General features: G+C 40.2%; 1 protein-coding gene across 1 annotated transcript in view; it reads right to left on the bottom strand.

The window, feature by feature from the left end:
• Window positions 1–9,119, bottom strand: part of Dido1 (death inducer-obliterator 1) — a 46,083-nt gene that overhangs the window by 35,398 nt on the left and 1,566 nt on the right. The window lies entirely within an intron of this gene.

The raw sequence follows: 9,119 nt of genomic DNA, 5'->3' as shown, positions 1-9,119 counted from the left end.
AAAAAAAAAAAAAGAGAGAGAGAGAAACTTTTCAAGTAACCCCTTATTATACAGTGACCTACAAAGACATCCTCAGAGTCAGGAAAACGTACCCAGCAGGCTCTTTTAAGGACTCAGGCCTACTGGCAGGTAAGACTGGTACACTCAAGAGATAGCCCAGGGAAGACAGGCAGTGGCTCTGAGAGACCAAGGCTCAAGGACTGGGATTAGGGCATCAGTTCCTTTCCAACTATGTATGAGCCTACTTGTGAGATGGACCCAGATCAGTGAAACCCATCAATGACTGGAGAAACACGTTCTTCAAGTAGTGGCAGAATAACAAAATTATGCATATATTTACTTAAATATTTCTAATATTGTACCTCTATCATCATTTACTGAAAACCTAATGAATTAGAAAGATGTGGTCACATTTACTAATTATCAATACTGAGAACATGGGACATTTACATGTATTTAAATAACATTTCTTCTAGAACCTCTGTGAAATATCCTAAGTCAAACAATAACTCAAGATTCCTTTGTTTCAACAAAAGGGGGGTAAGTGCCCTGATTCTACCCAGTTTCTAATTATTTATCTTTTCTGCACAGTGGCCCTTGAGCCTGCTCTGTTAAGCAGAACCCCATATCTTACCTCTTCCTTTCCCTGGCTTCAACTGCCATCTCCCTAGTGAGCCAATACAAAGGAGACATTGTCCCTTTAAAGGGACAGCAATCATGCAGACCTCAGTGTCCACTGTGATTACCCACAAGACGCCATGATCATATCATCATCTCATCCAAATGGGAAACATCCTCAAAATGACCATTTCAAGAGTTCAGAAACCACTTATCAGAGGAAACTAGAAATAAACATCTGCATTTCACAATACTCGCATTGATAAAAACAAATATTCTCGGGCTGGGGATTTAGCTCAGTGGCACCAAATCTGCTTTGAAAGCACAAGGTCCTGAGTTCAATCCCCAGTACAAAAACAAAACAAAAAATATTCTCAAAAATGAAAAACTGTTTCAAAAAAATTTAGGACTGGAAATGTACCTCAGCGGTAGAGTGCCTGCCTTGCATGCAACAGATCCAGTGCTTGATCCTTAGCACAAGAAAAAAAGGGATAGAGGAGATATCAATGTATATGCTAATCTGAAAAATAAAGACTTCTCTCAACATGGGTTCTCAAAAACAAATCTAGAAAAGAGAAGTTATTTCTGTTAAGTAGAATGACATAAAGGAGCTTTGGAACAGATCAGATCAATTTATATTTGCAAAATTTTCACTTTATAATATCATGAGTAAAGAAAAATAAAAATTTTAGTTAGCTTGTGAAAGAAGAACATGTATATTGCTAAGTATGGGGGCATGCTCCTGTAATCCCAGCACTCGGGAGGCTGAGGCAGGAGGATCACTGTGACTTCAAGGCCAGCTTGTTGTACACAGTCAGTTCAAGGTCAGACTTAACAATTAAACATAGTGAGACCTTGTCTCAAAACACCAAAATCAAAACAAAAAAGTAAAATACACCCATAAGGCAAAAAGAAAACATTGTGTTATGTTTCTAACACAACTGAGTGTGTAATTCTAAACACTGCACAGTACATTACAAGGGAAATGCAGCACAAAACTGTAATCATATCAGTAATATCAACTTCTCTCCAGATAAACATGGGCCTCTAGGCTTTTGCAGAAGTAAATGAACTACGGCTTAATACCAAATGTACTGAATTTACAATATTTTGTTTCTAAGCACATTACCTCTTCCCTAAAAACTGTTCCTATTGGCTAGAAGTAGGGATGATGTCATGAAATCTTAAGTTTGTTTCTCAACAGTTGTTACCAATGTAGCCTGCCAGGTGACTATGACAACCATATGGCTGAAAAGTACATTCAGAGCATGGTATGCCGCTATCATACTACTCCAACTGCAGCTCTGAAACCTCTTGGTCTCCGGCCCCTTTGTATTCTTAAAAGTTGAGAATTCAGCTGGGTACTATGGTGCATGTTTATAATCCCAGTGAACAGAAAGCCTGAGGCAGAAGGATTACAAGATGGAGGCTAGACTGGGCAACTTAGCAAGTCTGTCTTAAAATATAAAAATGGACTGAAGATGTACCTAAAGGGTGGGCAGTGGGTGCTCAGAACTGCAAAGAGCGTTTATTTATTATTATTATTTTTTGGTTTTTTTTTTTGAGACAAGGTCTCACTATGTAGTTGAAACTGACCTGGAACTCACTATGTAGCCCAGGCTGGTCTTGAACTCACAGAGATCCTCCTGCCTCAGCCTCCTGAGTGCTGGGATTACAGGCGTGCACCACCATGCCCGGCTAAGAGCATTTATTTATGTGAGGAATATCTATTGGTATTTGAAGAATTAAATACTTAATTATTTAAAAATAAATCCATTGAACATTAGCACTTTATAATCCTAGCATTCAGGGTAGATCACAAGTTTGAGCCCAGTCTGGTCAACTTAGGCATGTGGGGGTGGGGGTGGGGGTGGTGATGTAGCTCAGTATGAAGGCCCAGGTTCAATTCCCAACACTGCCACTACCAAACAAACAAGCAAGCAAATGAATGAATGCTAAGAATGATGCTGTTTTATATTTTTGTAAATCTCTAATAGAATACAGTTGAATTTTCATATGTGCCTCTGTATTCTATTACTGCCATGTATGGTTCTTATTTAGATATATGAAAAAAGCCCAACCTTACACAGGTATATCTTTGGAAAATGAAAGAGTAAATAAATTGCAAATCAGATCAATGAACTTTTGTTTTTACATTAAAACTCACTAGTCTGTCTTGTATGTTGGATATACCTCTGTACCCATGTTTGAAGGTCATTTAGAAAATACTGGTTGAGTTTTAAGTAGAAAATAGAAAAGAAATACATTTGCTAATGTCAGCTCAGATCCCACCAGAAGTTACTGGGAAGCCATTAGGCTCGAAGAGGCAGATATAATTTTCCCCCAAAATTCTAATTTTTGCTTTAAAATTTATCTTGAGCAACAAATACTGTAGTCGCTTTCCTTGATAGTCACATCATTCATTTTGGAGAAAATGCCTACCAAATACTGAGCTAAAAGCTGTAGTAGTAACTCTGCTCTTTCAAAAAGTAGCTGGCTCAGCACCTAAACCCAGCCCCCGAGAGGTCGTTCCTCGGGGAAGCCATCCCAAGAAGATGCTGAAGGACTCTGGGTGGACCTGTCATGTCCTCAGAGGGAAGGTTAAGTAAATGTATAGTTGAGGGTTAAGATATAAAATACTCTCTCACTGCTTCGTCAAGAACATTCATTCGTAAGAGAAACCGGCATTCAGTATTTTAAAATTAAAGGCCCAACACATCTTAGGAAGAGCACAGTACCTCTGTCCACATGCCTGCAAATGTCAACTAAGTGGAAAAGGCCTCGTGCTGTTGTAGACAGTTTTGATCTTTTAGCTCCAGAGACTGTTTTGGGGACCTCAAGGGGTTCATGGAACACTCTTGGAGAATTCTGGCTGCTATTTCTGCTAGTTTAAGAATACACTGGAAATGCCCAAAGCAGTAATACCATCTATACTGCATGTCAAGAGACTTGAAAACACTTCCTCTACAATAACCTTCAGATTCCCTGACTCAGTTGCCTGAAATTTTTAAAAACTAAGTAAAATATAAGCTCCAAAAATTTCAGTTATATATTATTTTTTAAAAACTTTAAAGAAGTTTGGTTCCAAAAACCTTAAGACTAACAGTTTTGCTGTTGTTTTATAATGGTACTGGGCATTGAACCTAAAGCCTTGCTCATGCTAGGGAAGCAATCTACCACTGAGCTACATCCACAGCTCCTTTCTCTTTCCTTTTGAGGCAGGGTCTTGATAAGCTGCCCAGGCTGGCCTCTAATTTGTGGATCCTGCCTCAAGCTCCTGAGTACCTGGGAATATAGGTATGTACCACCACACCTGGATGACACTAACTTCTTAGTGATCAGTCTCTGAAACACTTTAAATAAACTGTTAATTAAGTTCCTATACTCATGCCATGGGCAACCTTAGGAAAACAGCTATAACATCTATGGGTGCACCTTCTGCCCCATTTGGTGGTAAAATATGGTATTTCAAACAAATTTTCCCAGAAACAATATTAAAAACTAATAAGTATGCCTAGAATTTTAAAGACAATCTCCTGAAATGCTAAAACCATTGTACACTGTTGCCATCAGCAGCAGCTGCTTGTGGCCCAGAGGACACCTGCCACAGGCTGTTCTGCTCTTCCTGGAGATCCCATGTCTGCTGCAACAAAAGCCATGCTTGTTCACACAAGCTGAGGTTTAATCCAGAAGTTCATTTTTCTTAGTATCTACACAGAATCTAACTCAACTACACAAACTGCATTAAAATTCTTTAGATGTCAATTCAAAGTTTTGCTATTTAACAAATCAGTCATTAAAATTATTTCGATGCAAAAACGGTGTTACACAGCACATTTTTCATGAGGAAAATAAAGGAGAAAAAAAATCAACAACCCCATTTATTCTAAGCTTCTAAGGTATTACTGCTTGGGAGGATTAAGCTTAATGGTTAACTTGACTGGCCTAGGAGCTGCATAAGGGATTAGTAAAGCTCATTTCTGGATGTTTAAGGGTGGGTCAGAGAGGCTTTCCACTGGGGTCTATATCTATTTAGTCTCTTCCTCTCTGGGGCTCTTCAGGGTTCTGCTCCTGATCACCATAAAATAAGTGGCTTTGTTTTCTACCATGCCCTTGTACCATGATGTTTCTGTCTTGGGGCCAGCTACCCATGCACTGAAACCTCTATGAGTATAAGCCAAATGAATTTCCTTTTAAAGAGTGGGGATCATGTACTTTGTCCGGCATTGAGAAAGCTAATATATTGATTTGTAGATCGCTGTAGTCAAAAAGCAAAAGTTAGAGAAAAACACCTGTGGACTAATGACTCAGCCAGGCCCCATGTAGGGCCTCCAAACTTCAATCTCCTAAGTGACCACCTATGCTAGGCTCTCCTGTCTCTTCTGTATTATCCCACAGATGCCAAGACCCTACTCTTAAATGGAAAGTCACCGCTGAGCCTCAGGAATCACTGCTATGTTCAGGTAGCTGTGCTCATTAGGAAATATGGTGTTTCAAATGTGTTTCTGGGCTGATTACCTAGGCACACATACCTGTGTGTGCTCTTGAAGGATCCCCTCATAGACATTTCTAGGACAACTCTACAAGCAAACTGTGGAGTTTCTGAGACATGCAGCTGTTAGTAATTCTGATCATCCAGGAGTCTTCCTCCCACTCACTACTTGCCGTCCTACTTGCTTTTATGTCCACTTTGTATGGGCTCCAAGCACATCAGTGTTGGTCATTGGCTTAAATCCCTGTCCTTCCCAGCACCTAGGAACTTGTCCCTTTCTGTTCTCCTTGGTTGGCCCATCAGAGACCTGACCCATCCACAGCCCCAGATGCAAACTACTCTCACCCTTTGGCCTGTTTTCACTGCTGCAATAGTTGCAATCCAGTGAGATTCTGTGTTACATGAAAACACACTGTACCGTAAATATAAAGTCCCAGTTCATTCCAGGGCCATTCTCACACTAGAACTTCCGTAGAAGGCCACAGAAGGAACCCTGGTCCCTTCCTGAACCTCTTGATAATGGCAATCCCCATTATCAAAGCCTCATATTACTTTGAGAAGAGGACTTTGAAACACCATCTTCACTGGTAGCAAGAACTCACACTTATTCTATACTTTTTCTAAAAGATAATTTGGTTGAGCCAGTAAACACAGTTCAAAGACACTGCCTTTGCTTAATTAAGGTGATCTACTTTCTAGGTATTTAAAGTCAACTATTTTTTAAACTCTCACGCTTTCAACAATTACAAAGTATTTTTAAACATTGAAAGCAGTGGTACTCCAAAGAGTGGTCCAGAACCCTTTCAGGTCCCCAGCTTAAAGCTACTTGCATAACATTCAAACATTACGTGCCCTTTTCAATATCAGTTCTGAAAATTTTCCAGAAGTTACATGATAGTACCACTTGAAGTGGGAGCAGATGTAATAATCCAGCCGATGTCAGTTAAGCCACACACAGATTTATAAAAACATCAAGTGTTGCCATCTTTGTGTTTAGACTTCGAAAGTAATTTCCATAAAATACCATTTAAGTGAGTATGTAAGGGGTTATTTTAAATGCATTTAAAATGAATAAAAAATTTAAATGACTCTTTATGTCAACATGCCAGCAACAGATATACCCTAAATAAACAAAAATCTTTTGGGGCTCCAGGAGTTTTCAGGAGTCTAGATTTGTCTGAATTGTTTTTTGCGATTAGTGGCAATTGGTCATGAAGAAGTGTTCCAAAGATGTGACCTGAAAAGGCTGCCCTTCAACGCACCCTTTTCATCCAGTCAGGACTCCAAGGACAGTAGCAGGAACTGCTTCAGTGCTAGATTTTTCCAGCAGCCCCTGTCTTTCTCATTCAGTTTCACTTGATTTCTCAGGGAAAGGGCTCTTGATGACTGCCACCTAAATTCAGGTTAAGCCTTTTCTCATAAGCATTTGCTATTCAAGGTGAAGCAGCATTTTAGGAAGCCTTAGGATCTTGGGTCACAGCCTAAAGGACCTTAAAAACTCAAAAGTCAGGAATTTACCCTGCACTTCCACAGGAATCTTCCTCCCTTCCCTGATAGTGGTGGAGGACAGTTTTGTTTGTTGCTGGATATGGAGGTTTAAATAGAAAAGTTCCAAGCTTAAGACAAAGGAGCTGTGGCACAAATAGCAGGTTTTCTTGTTTCAACTTTTACAGATCCATACGTAGTTGCATTTGATAGTCAATGCTATTTAAGAAACAACTTCCCTGGAACTCATCATTACAGCATGGGTGAGAACAAGAAAGGAAAAAAAGATATTTCACTACCGAACAGAAAAACACATTCCCTTTGTTGTAAAAGAGAAAACACTATTGTTTTAAAATTATAATCTAATTCAGAGTCCTAGACTCTGCCTAAGCTTCTCCATGGGGACAAGGGACCAAACATTCTCAGGGAACAAGTCCTCATCATACAGGTTGGTTCCGGGTCTTGTCCCTGCAGCCAGCAATGCCCATCCCCCAGCACCTCAGCAAGAGCTTCCTCCACCCCAGACAGGAAGGGATCCTTAGTGAAGCAGGCAGGTGAGGGCTTAGTCCATTTGTGAGTTTTTTAGGCAGTTTTTTAGCTCCCAATCCCAGCTGCAAGCACACTGGCAAATCCACTGGGCTGCACTCCCCTATTTGTGAAATGGGACAATGCCTGTTTCCTAAAAGGTTTTCTGAAACAGTATCAGGTCAAGCACCAAGTAAGCATCACACCTGCCAAGTGCACAACAAATGATCAATGTCACTCACCAAAATGACAGCACCTGCATGTTGGCAAGGGTTTTTTGGGGAAAAAGGCCCTTCAGAGGTCAGTTTCTTTGACAAATATTTACCAAAAGTCCCTTAAGCCCTGGGCACAGGCAAATGAGCAAGTGTCAGGCCTGAGTTTCTTCTCATTGATAAGATAGGATTGCTTCCCTTCTACTTAACACAAACTTATGAGGGTGTGCATAGGAAGTTTTCCCCAAAAGTAACAAACTGAACACAAACTAATGTTCTTCATCAAATGACAAACTTTAAAAAATCCCAAATATCCACACAATGTAATCCCGTAAACCCTATATTAAAGAATGACGCATCTCAACATTCAGCGCCATGAGAGGGTCCCAACATTTGAGTTGCAAGAGTGATGACAACCAGCCCACCCAGTGGCCACATTCTCTAAGCATCCCCAGTTACACAACTTGTTTACAAGACATCAACAGCTGTAATGTGGGACTCCTTTCTGGTGCTTTTACTTTCTGTTTTTACATAGTTTAAACTTCCTATATATGTTATCTTTGTAACGAAAACACAATAGTTACCTTCACCTTGGATAAAAATGATGTCTTTTTATCAAGGTATATTAAATCTCTTATCAGCATATGAAAAACAGAATTCCAACACCCAAGTTTGAACCTAAAGAGAAATAAAAGTATCTGCTCTGTAAATTATGCACAAGATAATCATTGCCTAGTTTTATGTTATACAGTCACGGCTACAGATTTCTTAAAAATTATATACAACTACCCATTCAATTTCTCTTATGGACGTCTCAAAATTACTATGCAAAGTAAAATGAGGCCTGGTCAGCGCTTAGACAATGAGCTCAATTACTGTGTGTTTTGACCCCCTTTCCTGAACATATTAAGGTTGGCGGTTAATCATATACCGTTTATAACTGAATTAACATACACCATTTGATACTAGCCAATCCATATCCACGAGACCCTACCATTTAAACAAGAAATGCAAAAAGGAGATTCTTCAACAAAAAACTTCAATGGACTTACAGGTCCACCAGCCACATGAAAAATAGGGTGTTTCTTAGACACAGGTCACAGGGCAACAAGAGCAAGCCTGTAAACACGTTCATTTTTGCTCTTCAAGAGTCAAACGGAAGTTACATGGCATCAACAGGGCAGGCATATAACACAAGGTAAAACATGTCCTGTAAAAACATTAATGAAAAGCAATTCTTTGGCTGCAAAGTACAAACCCCCTGGGAATTAGTACCCGAAGGCCTGGAAAGCCGGTACCACAAATAAAACCTGACAAAGAAAATGTGAGCCAAAGTCCCAATCAAATACCACTGGAAGAAAACTCCACTTCGCCTTCAAGGCCCACCGGAACCAAACTGAGCAAGGCAAGCGTTGGCCAGGCGTACTAATGCAGACGCCGATTCGGGCCCCTTTTCCTCATCAAACCACAACTCCTTTGCTTGAATTTAAACAAATACTAGTAAGAGGCACCTTTTGGTAGAAAAATCAGAAAAAAAATGAAGATAAAAGAGGGCAAAAGAGAGTGATGGCTAACACCTGCGGCTGAAATTCTCTCTAGGTGTGGGTCTTCGCCCCACAACCTTTACTGGAATATCTTCGCTGGGTTTATAATGCGGAAACAATGACCTAGTCACAATGACATTTTGAACTCTTCAGTGCGGCTGAAGAGCTTGAGGCTCTAGGACGGACGTTAGCAGAACGTACTTAAAGAGGGGCTGGGCGCGAGCCTCCCCAGGAGACCCGGCG

The sequence above is a fragment of the Fukomys damarensis genome, unplaced genomic scaffold (genome assembly GCF_012274545.1).
Source record: "Fukomys damarensis isolate Sample0158 unplaced genomic scaffold, DMR_v1.0_HiC HiC_scaffold_22, whole genome shotgun sequence".
Taxonomy (NCBI): Eukaryota; Metazoa; Chordata; class Mammalia; order Rodentia; family Bathyergidae; genus Fukomys; species Fukomys damarensis.
The sequence above is the reverse complement of the archived record's forward strand: the minus strand, read 5'-3'. Positions and strand labels throughout refer to the sequence as shown.